Source organism: Schistocerca nitens, chromosome 11 (genome assembly GCF_023898315.1).
Source record: "Schistocerca nitens isolate TAMUIC-IGC-003100 chromosome 11, iqSchNite1.1, whole genome shotgun sequence".
In the NCBI taxonomy this organism is placed as follows: domain Eukaryota; kingdom Metazoa; phylum Arthropoda; class Insecta; order Orthoptera; family Acrididae; genus Schistocerca; species Schistocerca nitens.
The window spans coordinates 47,180,872-47,203,261 of NC_064624.1; positions in this window are offsets into that span (position 1 = coordinate 47,180,872).

The following is a 22,390-nucleotide window of genomic DNA, read 5'->3' on the forward strand; positions in this document are numbered from 1 at the left end:
GTGACATTGCTCCCCGCTAAAGTGAACTGCGTTTCGGTGTTACGGCGTCTTAGTCGGGAACGAGTCATCTCTGCTGCATACTCCCACTCTCGATGACTGATGCTTTCCCTGGCGATGATCTTCTTAGAATTCTTTTGCCGCTACGCTTTTCGTCACCTTTCCGCTTGTTGTCTGTCGCTGGAGCTTAGAATTTACCCTGAGTGGCAGGATCCTTGTAGGGTTTCATTTGAAGGATGTGGACTGTGTCTCTGATCATTCGTCGTCTCACGTCGGGGTCAAAATCTTCAGCTTCATAAGTAACATCATACATCTGTCTTACAACTGTATAAGGTCCAAAGTAGCGCCTGAGGAGCTTCTCAGAGAGATCAACCTTCCGTACAGGAGTGAAGATCCAGACGAGGTCACCAGGCTGGTGGACAACGGGGCTTTGGCTCGCGTCATACCTACGGCGATCGTTTTATGGAGCCTGCAACATGCAGAGTCGAGCTACACTACCGGCCATTAAAATTGGTACACCAAGAACAAAAACAGATGATAAACGGGTATTCATTGGATAAATACATTATACTAGAACTGACATGTGATTATATTTTCACGCAATTTGGGTGCATAGATCCTGAGAAATCAGTACCCAGAACAACCACCTCTGGCCGTAATAACGGCCTTGATACGCCTGGGCATTGAGTCGAACAGAGCTTGGATGGCGTGTACAGGTACAGCTGCCCATGGAGCTTCAACACAATACCACAGTTCATCAAGAGTAGTGGCTGGCGTATTGTGACGAGCCAGTTGCTCGGCTACCATTGTCCAGACGTTTTCAATTGGTGAGAGATCTGGAGAATGTGCTGGCGAGGGCAGCAGTCGAACATTTTCTGTATCCAGAAAGGCCCGTTCAGGACCTGCAACATGCGGTCGTGCATTATCCTGCTGAAATGTAGGGTTTCGCAGGGATTGAATGAAGGGTAGAGGCACGGTCGTAACACATCTGAAATGTAACGTCCACTGTTCAAAGTGCCGTCAAAGCGAACAAGAGGTGACCGAGACGTGTAACCAATGGCACCCCATACCGTCACACCAGGTGATACGCCAGTATGGCATCACAACAACGTTTCACCAGGCAACGACGGTCAACTGCTGTTTATGTATGAGAAATCGATTGGAAACTTTCCTTATGTCAGGACGCTGTAGGTGTCGCCACCGGCGCCAACCTTGTGTAAATGCTCTGAAAAGCTAATCATTTGCATATCACAGCATCTTCTTCCTGTCGGTTAAATTTCGCGTGTGTAGTACGTCATCTTCGTGGTGTAGCAATATTAATGGCCAGTAGTGTAACTGCTGATTTTCCTCAGCTCTGGTTAACGCCTGGCGGATGTAGTCGTCGTCCACGTCCATTGTCGTAGTCGCCTCACGCCCATGCACCAGAAAGCCATGCTGTAAATCCTGTCGTGTCTTGTTTTGTGGTCTTGTAGCCAAACGCCACGAAAGGTATCACCTCATCCCAGTTGTTATGCTCAACATTGACGGACATTGATAGTATGTCGGGCAAGGTCTTATTAAGGCGTTCAATAAGCCCGTTAGTTTAAGGTGTGGTAGGCAGTCGTCATGTGATGAGTAATGTTGCACCGACGGTTTATGTCTGTCACAAGATTCGATTGAAAAACTTTCCCTCGGTCCCTAATTAACGACATTGGGGCACGATGTTTTAATACAATGTCATCCACGGTGAATTTGGCTGCCTCGGATGCTTCGGCTGTTTTCACGGTTTTTGTAATAGCGTTGCGTGCCACATAATCAGTGCAAGCAAAAAATCCATCTATTGCCGCTAACAGACGTTAGAAATCGCCAATCCCAACACGCTGGAAAGGCGTTTCGGCTGGTGGTTCCAATGGTTCAAATGGCTCTACGGGACTTAACTTCTGAGGTCATCAGTCCTCTATAACTTAGAACTACTTAAACCTAACTAACCTAAGGACATCACACACATCCATGCCTGAGGCAGGATTCGAACCTGCGACCGTAGCATCAGCTGGTGGAATTGGTATGAGTCAGCCAGGTGGTTTCTGAGGAACTGCCTTTCTCCTCTGGCACTCTCTACAGTGCGACACATAGTGACGGACACTCCTATATAAACATGGCCAGAGAAATCTCTTGCGACTTCTATCGTAGGTCTTAATAAATTCTAAATGTACGGCCTCAGATGTGTCAAGTGTTGTAACTGCGACCGGGACGGTCGTGGGGTTGCAATGACGGAAAGCGCGGCGGGACCCGCGGAGAGGCCCGCGAACAACAACGGGAGAGGACGGACACGACCAATGAAGGACAGAACGAATACAACAAGATCGAACAACGGAGTCACAAGGAAACAAACACGTCCACTTGTACACAGAACAAGGAAGTAAACTGTCTGAGGCGAGGTGTCAACGGACGTAAGCGTGATTAGACTGGCTGGCTGAGCGAGAGGCAGGCGCTTAAGTACGCTATCGGGGGCGCCGCTATTGGTCGCTGGAACCAAATGTTCCACTGTGGCGCCCTCACACTAAAAGCGGGCCAGGTAGCGCGCGCCGCCACAGCTTACGGCGCGATGGTGCAGAGACCTCTATGGGTCTTCGACGTCCATGACGTCTGGCGCGAATTCAAATTCCGCGGCATGCGGTACCAGATACTTCCCCCCTGAAACTTGCACGTAGGGGCGGAAACGCCCTGGACGGTGCCAAGGTGGGCGGCAGTGAAAAGAGGAACTGGGCGTATCAACCGCAATTGACGGGGAGGAAGGGACGCCCGAGGTATCCATGAAAGCTGATCCAGAGTCCAGGGTGGGGGAGTGAGCCCCCGATCCACACGGAGGCGGGAGGGCTGGTGGCAGACCCATGGGGAGATGGCAACCGGGGGCTGGGACAGTGATTCGAGGACCACGTCTGTACCCGAAGGAGTTAGAGACAGAGGCGGCGGCGCGAGTCCTGTGGCAGCACGAGGGTGGAGCTGATTATGATGGCGGCGCTCCAACTCTTTCGACGTCTGCACCGACGTCAAACGCCACCCATGGGCCGCGGTGACTGTGGCAGGTGTCCAACTGGCCTTGCACTCATACTCGCAGGCCCACACAGCTGTGCCAGGGGCATACCGCTGTGAGGCCGGGAGTGGGGGTGGGAGGAGGACGGCATCAGCAAATGGAGCAGGGTCCGTGGCTGCTGCCCATGAAGGAGCTCCGCTGGACTGCGTCCGTCAATTGGAGTAGTGCAATAGGTGCTCAAAAACAGGGTGAGGGCCGACGGAGATGTGTCAACCACCTTAGTCAACTGGTGTTTAAAAGTGCGGACATGCCTATCCGCCAGTGGAAAGGGGGGCTTTGGATATGTCTGATACTGTTGGCCTGATAGAAGTTGTGGAAGGAGGACACTGTGGATTGGGGACCATTATTGGATACCAATGTGTGGGGCAGACCCTGAATGGTGAGAACCTGGGCCAGGGCCTTGAGTGTACCCTCCATGGTGGTGGATGCCATGTGGAAAACATATGGGTAATTGGAGTAGGCATCAATTATGAGTAACCATATTGACCCCAAAAATAGGACCGCAAAATCGATATGGATGCGATCCCAGGGCCAGCGAGGCACAGGCCAGGGTGCAAATTGAGCGGGACTCGCCTGGTGATGTTCACAGACAGTGCACCCACAGAACAGGCGCCCAATATCGCCATCGGTGCTGGGCCAATACACATGCCGGCGAGGCAAAACTTTCATACAGGACATACCCCAGTGTCTGCAGTGTAACAAACTGAGCACCTGAAGCCGCAATTCCGGAGGGATGACCACCCGGTGTGCATCTGACTCCGTGGCCAACAGAAGGACATCATCAGCCACGGAGAACCTGTGGGACAGGACCTCCTGTTGGTCAGAGGCAGGATCGGGGCCGGCTGGGAGACATGACAAAGCGCCCACATTAGCATGGTGGGCGGTGGTCTTATACCGGATGGTGTAAGCGTAATTACGTAAATACAATGCCCAGTGCTGGAGACATTCAACCGTCCGCTCGGGAAGGTGAGAGTGGGGTCTGAAAAGTGTAACCAAGGTTTTATGGTCCGTCAGGAGGGTGAACTTTGCTCCAAAGAGATAGGTGTGAAATTTTTGGACGGCGAACACGATCGCCAGGGCCTCCTTTTCAATCTGGGAGTAGTTCCGTTGTGCTGGGGTCAACGTCTTAGAGGCATAAGGGATGGGCTGTTTGGAGCCATCGGCATCCCAGAGGACGAGGACGGCCCCAATGCCATATGCCGATGCAGCAGCTGCCACAACCAAGGGGCGGTCCAGAGAGAAGGGAGTAAGGTAAGGGGCAGACTTCAGCATTGCCTTTAAACAGAGAAAAGCCTGGTCACAGGTAGAAGTCCAAACAAAAGGTACCCCCTTGCGACACAACTGATTGAGGGGTTGAGCAACAGAGGCAGCCTGGGGCAACAACTTTAATTAATAAGTATCCTTGCCCAAAAACACCTTCAGTTCAGATAAGTCCTTGGGACGAGGAAGGGCCTCAATAGCCGCGACATTACGACCTGAAGGGCGAATGCCATCTTTGCTAAGCCAGTGGCCTAAGTATTCCACTTCCAGTTGAAAAAACAACACTTGTCCAGCCGACAGCGGAGACCAGCAGACAGCAGATCGTGAAATAAGGCGCTGAGGTTTTGCAGATGTTCCTGGCGGGAACGCCCGATGACGAAGATGTCATCCAGATAATTCACACATGCAGAGACAGGCTGTGTAAGCTGCTCCAGGAATCCCTGGAAAATGGCTGGCGCCGAAGAGACACCAAAGGGAAGGTGCTTGTACTTATACAATCTGAAAGGCGTGTTGATAACCATGATGTTCTGAGATTCGGCATCTAAGGGCAACTGGTGGTATGCCTCAGCCAGGTCGATCTTCGAAAAATACTTTCCCCTGGCAAGCTTGGCAAGGTCTTCTTGTCAGGGAATGGGGTAAGTGTCATCGAGCACTGGCTGTAGGGCCGAAAGGACCCATTGGGTTCTAGTATGACCAGCAGTGGTGTCGCCCATGCACTGTAAGTTACAGGTTCCAGCACGCCAGCGGCCTGGAGCCGATCAAGTTCCTACTTGACCGCCGGCCGTAAGGCCACTGGAAGGAGCTGGGCCTGGAAAAAGCGAGGCTGTGCATCCAGCCATAGGGTGATGTGCGCCTGAAAGCTGGAAGCACATCCCAGGTCCGACGCAAAAGCGGAGCACATATCGTCCAAGTCCTGAAAGGGAACAGCCGTGGACATGACCTTAACTTCATCGGAATCTGAAAAGCCAAACAGTTGAAACGCATCCAAGCCAAAAATATTCGAAGCCGACGGATGGTCGACGACAAAGAGGGTAAGGAGCCGGGGAACATGCTTGTACGTCGCCTGGACGACGAACTGCCCACGAAGGGGAATGGAACCATCTCTGTAGGCAACCAAACGGCGAGAGGGAGGCGACAACGCAGGAGAGCCCAGCCGCGTATATGTCACCATATTAATCAGGGAGACGGTGGCCCCAGTGTCGACCTGAAAACTGACACCCTCTGTGAAAATGCGGAGCGTGAGGAAAAGGTTCCTCGCTGACGGGTCATCCTGTGGAACGACCGATTGCAGAGCATGGACGGTATCTTGAGGCCCAGGAGGGGCAGGACTGGATCGAGTCGAGCGACTACGACAAACCGATCGAATGTGGCCCTCCTTGTTACACAGCGTGCACGTTTTCCTTTGGTGGGGACAATCAGCCCCCGAATGGGCAGTAAAGCACTGTGGGCAAGATGAAAGGGGGCCGCGCGACTGGCGACGAGGGGCGACCGAAGGCGCCGACCCCATAGAGACGTCGGAACACGAGGAGTCCCGACGGCGCTGCCCCCAGTCGGCCGGGCCACGTCGACGTCGCGAGGGCGGAACCCGCCGTGACGCGTGATAACTGCCACCTGCGGTCGCGCCATAAGACGCTTGTTAGCCGCTTGAGCAATTTCAAAGGAGTGGTTGTCCAGTTTCAACGTAACAGTACGGACGTCGGGATGGGGAGCCAGCTCAACCACCACATCCTGGATCAGGGAGTCTGCATACGAAGCCTTACACTGCTGATTGGTGGACGTAAAATCGCATCGACGGCTGAGACCCTGCAAGTCCGTTACCCAGGATCGATACGATTGCCCAGGCTGTTTATGGTACTGGTGGAACTCCAGCCAAGAGGTGACTACATGGTAGCGTTGAGAATAATAGTTTGTCAGCAAAAGGTACAGAGCCACAGGATCGGACAACGGTGCCGACTTGTGGAGAAGAAAGATCGTGTCAGGGGAGGCCCAAGACAAAAACAACGACCACTGCAAGGAGTCGTCCGTGACTTGAAAAGCCGTGAAATGTTGTTTCAGCTGATTTAAGTAGGTTTCCGATCTTCTTTAGCGTCATTAACGGGTGGAAACGACGGCGGACGTGGGAAAGCATCAGACACCCGAGGACTCTGAAGCAGTTGCGGTAATGCGTCCAAGGTATCGACTTTGTCCGTTGTCAACTGCAGCGAGTTTTGTAAGATGTCTAACTGGAGCTGCTGCTGCTGCATGAGCTGCTGCTGTTGCTCCAGCAGACAGAACAACTTCGCCTCCATATCAACAACGACCACCGTTTACCTCGTCGCCAAAATGTTGTAACAGCGACCGGGACGGTCGCGGGGTAGCAATGACGGAAAGCGCTGCGGGATCCGCGGAGAGGCCCGCGGACAACAACACAACGGGAGAGGACGGACACGACCAATGAAGGACAGAACGAATACAACAAGATCGAACAACAGATTCACAAGAAAACAAACACGTCCACTTGTATACAGAACTAGTCTAACGTGAGGCGAGGTGTCAACCGACGTACGCGTGATTATACTGGCTGGCTGAGCGAGAGGCAGGCGCTTAAGTACGCTATCGGGGGCGCCGCTATTGGTCACTGGAACCACGTGTTCCACTGTGGCGCCCTCACACTAAAAGCGGGCTAGTAGGCGCGCGCCGCCACAGCTTACGGCGCGATGGTGCAGAGACCTCTATGGGTCTTCGACGTCCATGACGTGTGGCATGGATTCAAATTCCGCAGCGCGCGGTACCACATCATGGAATTGCTGTAGAACATCTAAGCGCATGTGTTTAGGAATCACTGGAAGCTACCTCTTTCGAAACCTATCAAAGTTTTTCTTGCAAAGTTACCCATTAAGTGCCTGAAATTGTCCTTTCACGTCCTCTGACCGATGTAAGGCAAGATATCTTGGCGTTCTTCTTCTGCTCAGCAGAGAGATCCTGGAGTGCATCTACATCTACATCTACATGGTTACCCTGCAATTCACACTTAAGTGCCTGGCAGAGGATCCATCGAACCATTTTCATACTAGTTCTCTACCATTCCATTCTCGAATGGCGCACGGGAAAAAGGAACACCTAAATCTTTCCATTCGAGATTTCTCTTATTTTATTATGATTGTCTTACGTAGGTGGGTGCCAACGAAATATTTTCACATTCAGAAGAGGAAGTTGGCGATTGAAATTTCGTAAATAGATCTCGCCGCAAAGAAAACCGCCTTTGTTTCAGTGACTGCCACGCCAGTTCGAGTATCACTTCAGTGACGCTCTCACCCCTATTGCATGATAACACGAAACGAGCTGCCCTTCTTTGCAATTTTTCGATGTCCTCCGTCAATCCTACCTGGTAAGGATACCATACCGTGCAGCAGTATTCCAGCAGAGGACGGACTAGTGTAATGTAGACTGTCTCTTTGGTGGGCTTGTCGCATCTTCTAAGTGTTCTGCCAACAAAGAGCAGTCTTTGTTTAGCCTTTCCCACAATATTACCTATGTGGTCTGTTCAATATAAGTTGCTCGTAACTGTAATTCTTAGGTATTCAGTCGAACTGACAGCCATTACATTTGCGCGATTTATCGTATACCCAAAATTTATCGAATTTCTTTTGTATCCATGTGTATGACCTCGCACTTTACTTTGTTTAATGCCAGTTGCCACTTTTCGCACCATATGGAAATTCCCTCTAGATCATTTTGTAATTGTAGTTGATCGTCTGATGACTTTACTAGACGGTAAATTACAGCGTCATCTGCGAACAGTCTACGGGGGCTGCCCAGATTAACACCTAGATCATTTATGTAAATCAGGAACAGCAGAGGGCCTGTGACACCACCTTGCAGAATGCCAGACATCGTTTCTATTCTACTCGATGATTTAACGCCTATCACTACGAACCGTGACCTCCTGAGAGGGCCCGCAGCTCGTGGTCGTGCGGTAGCGTTCTCGCTTCCCACGCCCGGGTTCCCGGGTTCGATTCCCGGCGGGGTCAGGGATTTTCTCTGCCTCGTGATGGCTGGGTGTTGTGTGCTGTCCGTAGGTTAGTTAGGTTTAAGTAGTTCTAAGTTCTAGGGGACTTATGACCACAGCAGTTGAGTCCCATAGTGCTCAGAGCCATTTGAACCATTTTCTCTGAGAGGAAATCACGAATCCAGTCACCAACTGAGACGATACTCCATATGCATTCAATTTGATTAATAGTCGCTTGTGAGGAACGGTATCAAAAGCCTTCTGGAAACTTAGGAATATGGAATAGATCTGGGATCCCTTGTCGACATTACTCATTACTTCATTGGAATAAAGAGCTAGCTGTGTTGCACAAGAGCGATATTTTCTGAATCCGTGTTGGTTATGTATCAGTAAGTCATTTTCTTCAAGGTGATTCATAATGTTCGAGTACAGTAAATGCTCCAAAATCCTACTGCAAATTGAGGTCAGTGATACGGGTCTGTAATTCAGTGGGTTACTCCTATTTTCTTTCTTGAATATTAATGAGACCTGTGCTACTTTCCAGTCTTTAGGAACAGACATTTCGTCAAGTGAGCGGTTGTATATGATTGCTAAGAAAGGCGCTATTGTGTCTGAATGCTCTGAAAGGAACCTGATTGGTATACCATATGGACCAGAAGACTTGCCTTTCTTAAGTGATTTGATTTGTTTCGCAACACTAAGATATCTACTTTTATGTCAGTCATGCAAACAGCTGTTCTGGTTTCGAATTCTGGAATATTTACTTCGTCTTCTTTCGTGAAGAAATTACGGAAAGCTATATACAGTAACTCCGCTTTAGTAGCACCATCATCGGTAATATTTCCATCGCTGTCGCTCAGTGACGGTATTGACTGTTTTTTTCCCACTGGTGTACTTCACATACGACCAGAAGCTCTTTGGGTCGTTGTTGTTGTTGTGGTCTTCAGTACTGAGACTGGTTTGATGCAGCTCTCCATGCTACTCTATCCTGTGTAAGCTTCTTCATCTCCCAGTACCTACTGCAGCCTACATCCTTCTGAATCTTCTTAGTGTATTCATCTCTTGGTCTCCCTCTACGATTTTTACCCTCCACGCTGCACTCCAATACTAAATTTGTGATCCCTTGATGCCTCAGAATATGCCCTACCAACCGATCCCTTCTTCTAGTCAAGTTGTGCCACAAACTCCTCTTCTCCCCAATTCTATTCGACACCTCCTCATTAGTTATGTCATCTAGCCGTCTAATGCTCAGCATTCTTGTCTTTGGGTTAAATACCATATTTTGAGACAATGTTTCATTGTGGAAACTATTAAAGGCATCTCGCGTTGACGTCGGCACTAAATTCCTAGCTTCTGTGAAACTTAGCCACTTTTGGGGATTTTGCGTTCTTCTGAATTTGGCATGCTTTCTTCGTTGCTTCTGCAACAGTGTTTTGACGTGTTTTGTGTACCATGGTGGATCAGTCCCGTCTCTTATTAAATCATGTGGTATGAATCTATCTATTACTGTCGATACTGTATTTTTTTAATTTGAGCCATATCTGGTCTATACTTTAATAATTAGCTTGGAAGGAATAGAGACTCTCTCTTAGGAAGGCATCAAGCGAATTTTTACCTGCTGTTTTAAATAGATATATTTAGCGTTTATTTATAGTAGTTTTGGTTGATATGGTTTTGAACCTCGCTACAATGACCTAGTGTTTAATAATCCCTGTATCTGCTATGACGCTCTGTATTAGATCAGGATTATTTGTGGCTAAGAGGTCAAGTGTGTTTTCGCAACCATTATATCATCTGAGTTGGGGGGCCGGTAGAAAGAGCCAATTATTATTTTGGCATGGCTCTTGAGTATAACTTCTACCCCTAGTAATTCGCAGGAACTATCTTTTTCAACTTCACTACAAGATAAATTACTACCAACAGACACAAACACACCACCACCTAATCTATTTAATCTATCCTTTCTGAACACGGTTTGCGCCTCTTTAAAAATTTCGACACAATTTATCTCCGGCTTTAGTCAGCTTTCTGTTCCTATAACGATTTCAGCTTCAGTGCTTTCTATCAGTGCTTGAAGCTCTGGTACTTTTCCAACACAGCTACGACAATTTACGACTACAATACCGACTGTTGCTTGATCCATTCTCGTCGTTTGTTTGCCCTGTCCCCTTTGAGACTGGAGCCCCTTTTAATCTTTCCCGAGACTGTATAATCTAAAAAACCGCCCAGTCCACAAACCCCTGCTACCCGTGTAACCACCTCCTGTGTGTAGTGGACACCTGACCTATTTAGCGGAACCTGAGACCCCACCATCCTACAGCACAAGTCGAGGAATTTGCAGCCTACACGCTCGCGGTACCCCCTGAGCCTCTGATTCAGACCCTCCACTCGGCTCTGTACTGAAGGTCCCAAATTGGTCCTCTTGACGATGCTGCAGATGGTGAGCTCTGCCTTCATCTCGTTAGCAAGACTAGCAGTCCTCACCAACTCAGATAGCCGCCGGAAACCAGAGAGAATCTCTTCCGATCCATAGCGACACACGTCTTTCATGCTGACATGAGAGACCATCTGCAGTTGGCTGCACCCTGTACCCTTCATGGCATCTGGAATGACCCTTTCCACATCTCGGATGACTCCCCCCCGTTATGCAAGGCCCACATTGGCTTTCTTCGAGTCCTTAGCTGCCATATCTCTAATGGGCTCCATTACCCGCCTAAAGGGCTCCAGTCAAAGGGTACAGGGCAAAGAAACGACGAGAATCGATCAAGCCACAGTCGGTATTATAGTCGCAAATTGTAGTAGCTGTGTTGGAAAAGTACCAGAGCTTCAAGCGCTGATAGAAAGCACTGAAGCTGAAATCGTTATAGAAACAGAAAGTTGGCTAAAGCCGGAGATAAATTCTGCCACTCCCAATGACAAGCAATCCCCCCTCTGCACTTGTCCAGACCGGCCACTACCACACCAGGCGAGGCCGCCCTTGCTGGCTCAGAAGTACTTTTCAGCAGTGGGCAGCACCTCAAACCTGTTACAGAGGCGTAAGGGTACAGTCTTGAGGCCAGCACCAACTTTCGCCTTCCGCCCAGGGATTTGCTACCCGCCATGGTTAGCAAATCACAGTCAGGCAAGTGTCGACCGGCAGGGACGTCCGAATCAGAGGTCGCAGTGGCATCAGAGATCTCAGGCGATGCTACAGGTTCCACATACGCTAAAGCACTCGCCTCGGGTGTCCCAATGTCACCGTGGCCCGGAACAACAGCCTGGAGCCTGTCGACCACGGCCAACACAGTTTCCAGCTGTTTATGGACGGTGGTCAATTCCTCCTGAGTCCGTACACAATAGACGCAGTCCCTATCCATCTCTAACAATTTTTTTTCGTCTCTCTTATCTCATAAGCCGTTCAAACAAACAGGTGACTGACGGCTACTCGAATTTACACTATACGGGTACTAAAATGCGATGCTACAACTCTAAAATATTATAATACGCCCGTAATTTGTGAATTAAACTGTGCAAGTACCCAAAAACACGTAAAGAAATTAAGAATTAAACGATAAATCAAATATGTGAGCTAAGAGTGCGACTGCTGGCTGCTGCTTATCCAACTGTGGCAGTGAGCTCACTGGCTTCATCAAAGTCTTGATGGTCTTGCACAGGTTTTCTAGAGAGACGGTCTGTATCTTGGTGTTTTCTTCCACTTTTGTACATATGGTAATGTCATACTCTTGAAGACATAGTGCCCACCTGGCGAGTCGTCCTGTTGGATCCTTAAGACATGTCAGCCAACAAAGCGAGTGATGGTCTGTAACAATTGTGAATGGCCTTTCATAGAGATACTGTCGAAATTTCCACATGGCCCAGATCACAGCAAGACATTCTCTTTTTGTAGTTGAGTAGTTTCTCTCGGCTTTTGTAAGTGTCCTAGAAGCATAGGCTATAACCTACTCTTTTCCAATCCGAAATTTGCACCAGAATAGCACCACTGCACCCACTGGCATCTGTGTGTAGTTGTGTAGGTCCTCTCTCATCATATAGACAAAGTACATGGTCAGTCGTCAGAGACTTTCGCAGCACATCGAAAGAATCTTGTTGATCACTATCCCACATAAATTTAGCATCAGCTTTCAGCAACTCTTGGAGTGGCCAGACTTTGACACAAAAGTCTTTGATAAAACGATGGTAATAACAATATAATCCGAGGAACGTTTTCACATCTCTAATACGTTTAGGAATAGGAAATTCCTCTATAGATCTCACCTTTTCTGGGTCTGGCCGCACACCTTCGTTTGATACAAGGAGTACAAGTACTTTGATTTCTTTTGCTCCAAAGAGACACATTCTTGGATTCAGTTTCAGTCCGCCTTGTTGGAGACACTTAAGAATGGCCGTCAGTCTTTTTATATGTTCATCAAATGTCTCTGAGAACACTATAATGTCATCAAAATAACAAATACACATCGTCCACTTCAGGTGCCTTAGAAGATTATCCATCATCTGTTCAAAAGTTGCTGGTGCATTACACAAACGAAACGGCAAACTCAAATAGGCCCTCAGGGGTGGTGAATGCAGTTTTCTCACGATCAGCCTCATCTACTTCGATTTGCCAGTATCCCGAGTACATGTCCATGATCGAAAAGAACTTAGCCCCTTCAGACAATCTAGTGCATCGTCAATTCGTGGAGGGTAAACGTCCCTTTTAGTTATCTTATTAAGTTTCCTGTAGTCAACACAAAAGCACCAACTGACTTCCCTGTTCCTGATGAGGACCACTGGTGACGTACATGGGCTCTGCGAAGGCAGAATGATGTTATTCTTCATCATTTTCTCTACATCGTCGCGAATTATTCGACGTTCCATTGCTTACACACGGTATGCTCTCTGGCTTGTCGGTTGACGGTTCTTCACAATCGATTTGTCTAATTTACTCTTCACCCATAGATTGAAACATTCAAAGAACTCTTGAAGAATATTGTTTCTTAGTGAGATGTGGTGATAGCCGAGCTAGAAGATCTTGTAGTGGTACGCTAATTTCGCCCACAGACTTGGCATGGGAAGTGTCTATGACGCTCAGCTGTTCTTCAAAAACCGGCTCAGCGTTTGCTACGCACATGCATCTTGGAAGGATCTGCGGTTCTCGACAACAGTTAACTACCACAATTCACCGAATCCGTTCTTAAACGAGACGACAGAGGCTGGGATGACCAAGTTACTCTTCAGTGGTATGGTTCTCTTCCACTACAAGTTTCATGGTTTGATGCATGGCATGACACGTGACAGATCCAGCGCTGACTGCAGGAATAATCACTTCATCCAGCACACATAGTCTCCACACATACGAATGTGCATCTTCCTGTCCACAGTATCTCATCTCGTCTAGCATAATCTTCGAGAGACCACAATCTATAATTGCCTAAGAATCTTTCAAAAGGTCCCATCCGAGAATGGCATAATGACTACACTCTTGTAAGACGATAAATTCTAAGGGTTGTGTATAGCCAGTTATATCCACATGAACAGTACATCTTCCTGTAGGTTTTACATATTTCCGATTAGTCACCTTCAGCAGAGATGTTTTGATGTCGACAAATACGGATTTCGGCAAATGGCGACGGCACTTCTCCGAAATGACTGACTATGATGCTCCAGAGTCCACAAGAGCTTGGGCTGGTCAGCCATCCATGAGGATATAGATGTAGTTTCTTGTTATTTTTATAATGATCGAAGACGGAGGACTTTTCTCTTTGGCGGCCTCAGCTCCAAGGAAGGTCGCGCCCTTTAGTTTTCCAGGTTGCAGCGGCTAGCTGATCGGCTTGAGCATCTAAACGGCGATGGAGACCTTGATCAGCGTGTTGGGGAACGTCCTCTCCAGCGGCTAGGTTGCGGCGATAGTGATCTACGTTGTCCTGCACTCACATCTTCTTGTTTATCTTCGTCGTCCGGAGTTTGTGTCGGCTGAGGTCGGTCTGCTGTCTTCTGGTGCGGGCGTCATCAAATATCCGCCACCTTTCTCGACAACAGCGCACCACATGTCCAGGTCGTCCACAGTGGAAAAATACTGGTTGGTTACCCTGGGTCCTCCAGACGTCAGTCTTCCTTGGTGCCCAAACAGGTCCCTCATGCGGCATTGCAAGAACATAACTTCGCCTGGGTCTCGACGTTTTCACTGTTTTAAAGTGAAATGAAGGACGAGAGACTGGGTTCAATATCTGTTCCACTTCCATCGTTATGACCTCTTGAAGCGTCTCGGATTTTTGCTCGCTTTGTAATCCAAGTGCCTTCTGAACTTATTACTATCTCACTATCTGACGTAGAGCACTTGTGAAATCAGTTGCTTCTTCCATCACAGACATCGATACGACGTTTGGAAGCCGTTCATACCTCTTGCGTGTAATTCTTTTTGGATGCTTTGTCTCGATATACTGACACCATTTTACAAAGACGTCTGCTGTCGAAACCAACTTCAGGAGTAGGCCCTGATACATGTCCTCAGTAACACCCTTCATGAGATGTGCAACCTTATCTTACTACTTCCTCTATTTTACACAGCTCCAAGTCGTCTTGAATGTAGGATGCTGTAGTTTCTCTCGGACGCTGTGCCCTGCACTTTAACTTATCTTGAGTCTTGCACTTCTGTCGTCGTGAGTCGCTGAAACACTTGCGCAGTTCCGCCTGGAATACCTCCCAGCTTGTGAACTTTTCCTCGTTGTTCTCATACTACTGCTTGGCAGTGCCCTGCAAGTAGAAAAATACGTTGGCCAAACACACGGTGTCAACCCATTTATTAAATTTGCCTATAAGCTCATATACATTCAGCAACTTGTTTGGATCTTGGCCATCATCACCAGAGAACCCGGAAGGATGTCTCATGTGGTGGCAAACAGTTTTTGTCATTGTAACATCCTGTTCTTCTTCTGTCTGTGGTTGATTGCAGTCTGTTGTATATTACTCGAACTCGGGTATCTCGCCACGTAAACGGCGGCTCTGTCGTGGCTGATGGGAGCCACTGTGTCGTCGATAATGTGTGCCATCACAAGTTTCAATACCCAGGGCCTCCAGCAGAACAATGTCATGTTTTATTCAGCACCTGCACACACAAGAGTGCGGGGTGAACAGCCTCCAGCCAGAACATATACTGTATATATACAGCTACAGAACATACCAGTACAATTAATCTTGATATTTGTGGATACTTCTAGTATGTACTCGAACCGAATATAGAGTTTAAAGTCGTACAGTCTAGGTGAGTCTGGAACTCATGAGCCCTCCATGCAACAGTTTAGTATCATAACCTCCACACCACAGTGCTACTCGGCTTCTTCTGTGACTATATACACACACACATATTTATATATGGTTGTTTGTGTGTGAGTGTGTGTGTGATTAGATTACTTTGCTATTTAAAAGGTAAATATGATTGCGTGATTATTTTCAAGTTACAGCTTTTTTGTCTATAAAAATTATTGTGTATGTGGCACATTTTTTGACTGGAACTGATACTACCTCCTTATGTGATTGAATTGAACATGTGTCCAGCAAAATGATCAATAATTTAGGAATCGAAGCAGTATGCATTGCACTCAGATTCCAGATTTTGGAGGGGGGAGGGAGTTTCCGAGTTTCCTTCTCAACAACTTCTTCAATGAAACAGTAAACATAATAATTGTTAAATTCAATACCAAACATGTTTCAATTTTCAATAACTAACTCCATTTATGTTTAAAATTTTTATCAACATTTTAAAGAATTACAGTACTTTCATTTACCAGACTAGTGGGTGAATTATCAAAATATAACAATTACACATATACTTTATCTCCTTTCTTTCTCAAAATTATTTCAAGAAGATTCGATTTCAACAGTTCTTGTTCAAAATGATTTCTTTTGAATTCATTACCATTCAAATCTTACAATTATGTTTGGATCAAATGAGTAACATCTTCAGTTTCAAAAATTTGTGTTGATCAACTTGCTATATATCCTTTTTCAGAAAGTCCATTCAGTTTACTTATTCTTATATATCACAAATTTCATATTTAGCATTACTGTCTAACATATTTGTTACATAAACTGTTTTCTATAATTTTTTTGTTTTCTTTGTTTATGTCTTTTGGTTTGATTTTTAATGTTGAATGATTTGTGTTATTATATTCATCAACAAATTTCGAAACTAGTTCAACGCATTTATAATTTCCTTGTAAGTCAAATTCAGTCCACATTTTTTATCTTAAGATCATTCAACAATACATGCTTTTAATTCACAAAAAGTTTAATAATGAATAATATTAAATTTTTTCATTAATGCTTTAAATTCTTAGTTATAAAATACATTACCATTATCTGTTTGTAATTTTTGATTTTTTAAATAGAATAATTTTTTAAAGAATAACTATTTTTTACCTGTTTTATCTGCAATGGTCCAGGCGAATTTTGAAATGATATTTGTAACAGTTAATAAATATTTACAATCTTATTTATTTTTGAAATTTCTTTCAATCTACCAGAAGCCATTTAACTAAATTAGTTTGCCATACTTCATCTATTTCAAAAGAAATTACATTATTCCTTTTAAAATTTTACTCATTTCTTTATGTAATTCATTAATAATTTGTTCACAAATACTCAATCCGTTGTCTATAATTTTTTTAACAAATTTGCCTTTTTTTACTGTTGCAAATTTTACAGAACATTCAAGTCTTTGTTTTCCATGTTTAGTTGTTATTCTATGACGATTGTGTGATTCAGTACACTTTTTATACATCAGACACTAGATACATTACGATTCTCCATTTATATAGGTTGAAAAATAAGTAAATCACCTCACCAAATATAATTAACTATATATCAAGTAAAATAGATTTTAAAGAATCTTGTAGTCTTATAGTCAGAAAATTTGTGTTGAACACTATTTTTATTGATTGGATGTGTATAGTTTTTTTGTAAAGTTTCTCAATAACACCATCACAACATCAAAGTCGTTACTTTGTAAATTCCTGTTTATGTTGTTACCAGAAACAACAACTTTTTTAAAAGTAAAATCACATTTATCGTAATAATACATTTTTGGTTTGTCTGCAGTCATAACAGTAAATTCAATTATTATATATATATATATATATATATATATATATATATATATATATATATATATATATATATATATATATATAAGTAATTGGTTATATCATTTTTATTAAGCCAATTAAAATCCGTTTCTGTCATATAATTATTCAGCTTGTTAAAATACTTATTTATTCAGCATTAGTAAAAGGAATATTTAATTCATTACATATTGACTGTTCACTACATCTTTAACATTATATAGATCATTTATATTCAAAGTTCTTCTATCTTTAAAACTAATATAACCTCTAGTTGCTTTAAAAAGTAAGCAATTTTTGGTTCTAATAATTGAAAATATTATGTTTTTTCTAAATCTTCATTGAGTTTATCATATAACTTAGTTCCAAAAATTCCCATTTATTAAATTTAAAATATCATTAAAGTTATAATTCGTATATAATAGTTTTAAAGCAAATAAACACAAATGACTACAAATAAATTCGTTTAAATTTTATGTGCTTTTGATGTTATAATGTAAATCATTTTTCCTAAATAATATACTAGCAGTTGTAGATTATTGCACCATACAAACGTTTTTATTCTTATAATAATAAATCGAGTGAGTAGCAACATGATCAGATGTATCTTCATTTACTATTCCAAATTCTAATTCTTTCGGTTTTTCAGTAATTCACCAGTCATATAAACAGCACCAAAATATTTGATTTTTCATTATTTAACTAATTCTTCTATGTCAAAATAAGATAAAGGTTTATTAAATTTTTAAATATATCTCTGATTTTTTACTTTGTTCAAACCACATAGTTTAGTTTCTGTTGCAGAATTACGTCTTTTTTGTTCTTCTAATTCTTTATCATATTTTTTCTTGTTTATAACCACATTTCCGATTGCTGCAAATGCTGAAGTAGCATCAAATAAAAGTGGTAGAAATACACCTTTGTGATTTGTGTCTTTTTGTTCATTAAATAGTCAATAATTATTTTCAGAACAGGAATACTAAATGTAATAAACAAATTTCTACCTTTTTTATTATTTTTCTTTTTTATGCATTAGTAAAATGGTTTTGTACTATTTGATTGTCCATTAGTTAATTTAAATTTAATTGATTTAGGGTTTATTTCACCATTTAGAAGTATACTATAATCAATTTCTTTACGAAAAACTAGGAGAATAATAATACAACAATTGTTATTATCAAATAATTATTTCCTTTACTTGATTTATTTTTGTGGATTGTTGTCAGAATGCACAGCATTTCAGTGAAATAAAATTCTAACGTAATTTTGTACATCAAGAGAATCAAATTCTTTACCTGAATCACCTATAGTAATTTGTTTTTTAATTAAAGTATTCATTAATGCGTCAATACCTTCATATTCTTTTTCAGCAGTTATTAATTTAGATTTAAGCTTTCTGAGAAAGGTTTTTATTTATAATTTATTGTTTATAGTACTCTTGAGTACTTAACATGCGAGGTCTCCATAATTAAAATACCACTTTCCAAACGGAGTACAAAGAAAAACCACTGCTCAGGATGATGTCAAATTTGAGCAGCACATTATTGACATACCCACAAACGTCATAAATTACGAGAATTTTCCGAAAAAATTGCGCGGAAAGCCTTTAATGTAAATGGGGTCAGCTACAAATGACAAATGAATAGCAGTACAAAGACTGAGGTTTCAGATGCACATCACACCATCCACACAGATCCATGTCTGTAATGGCAAAAGCTCGGCAGTCAACAGTTGTGGCACTGTTAGTTAGGTGAGCCCATTGACCATGGCATGTGAATATTCGGTTTCTAACGGTCATAAGGCCAAAAGACCACACATAAATCAAAATGACACCGGTTTCTAATCGTCTTGAGACTGATGCAAGGCATGTTCAATACACTGTCCATCATTCTCTGAAACAAGTTGAAATCTAGAAATGGCATGTTTCATGACATATCACAACATCTTGTGGGTCCTGTTCAGAAAGCTATGTGCAATGTGTGCCTTCAGTTCAGCTACGTTTGTATCTGAAGCACTCAACACGCCTTTCGAATAATTCCACAACCAGAAGTCACACGGATCAAGACCAGGTGATCTAGACTGCCAGCCTGTAGGGAAATGACGGCTGATAATTCTAGCAATTCCGAAATGCTTCTGCAGCAGCCGCTCCACTGGCTGTGCAATGTACAGAGGAGCGCCATCTTGCATTAAAACGACCCTATCCACAGATCCACGCTGTTGATGGTTACGAATGACGTTGGTGCGCAAATTACCAGTGACAGTACAAGGACCCACATGACCCATCTCTTCAAAACAAAACAAAAAACAAAAAAATGTCGTCAACGCGGACCACGTTTGCGGAATGAAGTGGTACAAGTTCGTGGGTAATTTCCATTGCCCATATTCTGTAATTCAGCGCATTGACATGTAGTTGGAGACGGAAATGGACTTTGTATGTCCACAGAGTGTTCAAAGGCCATTCATTGATCACTTCAAAGCAAGTAAGAAATCCCAGACGGAACGTTTGTCTTGCTGCCAGGTCAGCAGGAAGCATTTCCTGAACATGGTTGATTTTGTGTGGATAGAAATGCAGTAGATTTTACAGGATTTTGAGCTCTGTGCTTGGGGGCATGTCCAACGTTCGGACAATTACCTGTGCACTGCATGTTTGCACACCACAACTCGGCCCCTCCTGTAATGCTGTGGCCACATCTTCAACAGACCACGGATTAACTCTTTTGCTCCCTCTGTACACCTCACTGTAGTTCAAAAGAACCTGTCGTTCTGAATGCGGTAATTATTTTCTCGAGACCAGTAACAGACATCGAGCCAACGCCTCCTCTCGCACCCATGAGTGTCCAGAACTACTGCGGGTCTACTGGTGCGCAGTCGCCATTCTTGTAGAAGAACTTCACCAGCAGCGCACTATCCTTGGGATGGCGATAGTCATGTTGGGCGCCTCGGAAGCGAACTCAGGTACAGCCGTGTGCTGCGCGTCCGTTGGTGTTCATATTCTGAGACTTACAGCGACATCTGACGGTCAGTTTTTTTTTTTTTTTTTTTTTTGTGCCATGGCGTTTGCCCCGGGGTCAGTAATATGCTGTTCAAATCTGATGCCATTTTGAGCAGTCGTTCTCTTACTCCAGCGTTTACAAAGACGAACTTTAACTTTGGACACCCTTTACATATTGTTGTCTAGTGACATAACATATACTATAAATTAAAAATCTGCGTTTACAATCGGACTTACATTTAGGAATCACTACTGTCCCTCAACCTCCCTAACGTTGGTGATTCTTAAATAAGGAACATAACCAGCTGCATTTTTAGGAAATTTGCTTCATTGTGACGATTCCTGTTGTGTGCAGTGTCCAAACGCTATCTCTAAAGATATGCAGACATGTTACTGGATCACAAATGCTCACAGGTTTCTTGTATCAGGAGTCGCTGATGCAGAACCTTTGCAAAAATAGACATAATGTCTGATGGGATACCGCAATCACTCACAAAATGTTACTTATAATCTGTCTTGATTGCAAAAATATTTATTCACATGACCGGTTCCATTTCCTCTAGAACCATCTTCAGATCTGCAATTTCGGTTACAGGAGTAACCCGTCCACTCACAGCAACCTTCACATGCTGCGTCACATTCTGCATGTGAAGGTTGCTGTGAGTGGACGGATTACTCCTGTAACCGAAATGTGAAGGTTGCTGTGAGTGGACGGATTACTCCTGTAACCGAAATTGCAGATCTGAACATGGTTCTAGAGGAACCGAAATCGGTCATGTGAATAAACATTTTTGCAATCAAGACGTATTATAAGTAACATTGATGCAGAACCTACTGAGTCTTATTGCGACCTGTGAAAGATGCGTTAATTGTGTCACTACTCATGTCTATTGCGTTTTGCTTCCTGTGTAGTAACATTCTGCGAAATTTGCATTTAATTTATGCAGACATTGAATCAGCTAATTACACTTCCTTTATATAACATTACAACATGGTACTCGATTTTTAGTCTGTTACAAATTCACATTGCTTTCTGAGTGACACCTCGTGGCAATGAAGGCAACTATGAGACGGTCAGCTACAGAGGAGGCGGTATCTATCGGCAATAGCGATAAACTAAACAGCCACCGCAACTCCAGACAACGACGAAGCTTGACCAGAATCTACCCATAACTGAGTATTACAAATTAAAGTCCCTACCGTAGTCTTTCCGTGTGTATGACAAGGCTGATCTCAGGAACAGCTGCAGGGATTCTGATTCAGTTTTCACTAACCGAAAATTGGTATACATGCTAATGCTTTAATGTGGAACCGGTTTACAATGGAAAAATTTAGTTCCACTTTTAGAAACAAAATGTCAGTCTTGAGCTGTTCATCGTTTTTACAACAGTATGACACTGTAATTTGACGAGTCGTAACGTGACTCGTGTGGCTATCGGGAAGAGAGACTGTGCGCTCTTGGTGAAACTGTTTTATGCGGACGCCAGCAACTACAGTACCATATTGAGAGAGTATCGCTGACGGACAGTTCTGAGGACGATGTCGTAAAACGATTTAAACTGTGCGTGTAATCTGGGCACTCTACATACCTGATAACAACACAGCTCATTCTGTTGGTAAATGCATCAGTTACTAGTACTAGCTCGCAATTTCACCTGTAGGACACCCTGATGCAACAGTTTTGCTGACAAACACTTTGTGAGGTGGGCATTTGTAACAAAAGTGCTATAGTTATGAAAGGTCTAATTACGATAGTCTCCTGGTATTGCACCTGTATCAAACTTTATGTTTAGACGATGATAAGTTTTCATACACAAACATGTGGGTGCTGCTATTATGAGCCCCTCTTGTCCTGGCAGTACGAACCCCAAAACAAAAACTGCCCAAATTATAATCACTACAGAGCTTTTGTTCAATTTTGTGTAGCAGATGCCGTGCAGGTGAAAACAAAAAAGAAGGAGTTGGAATAAACAGAAAATGGTAAG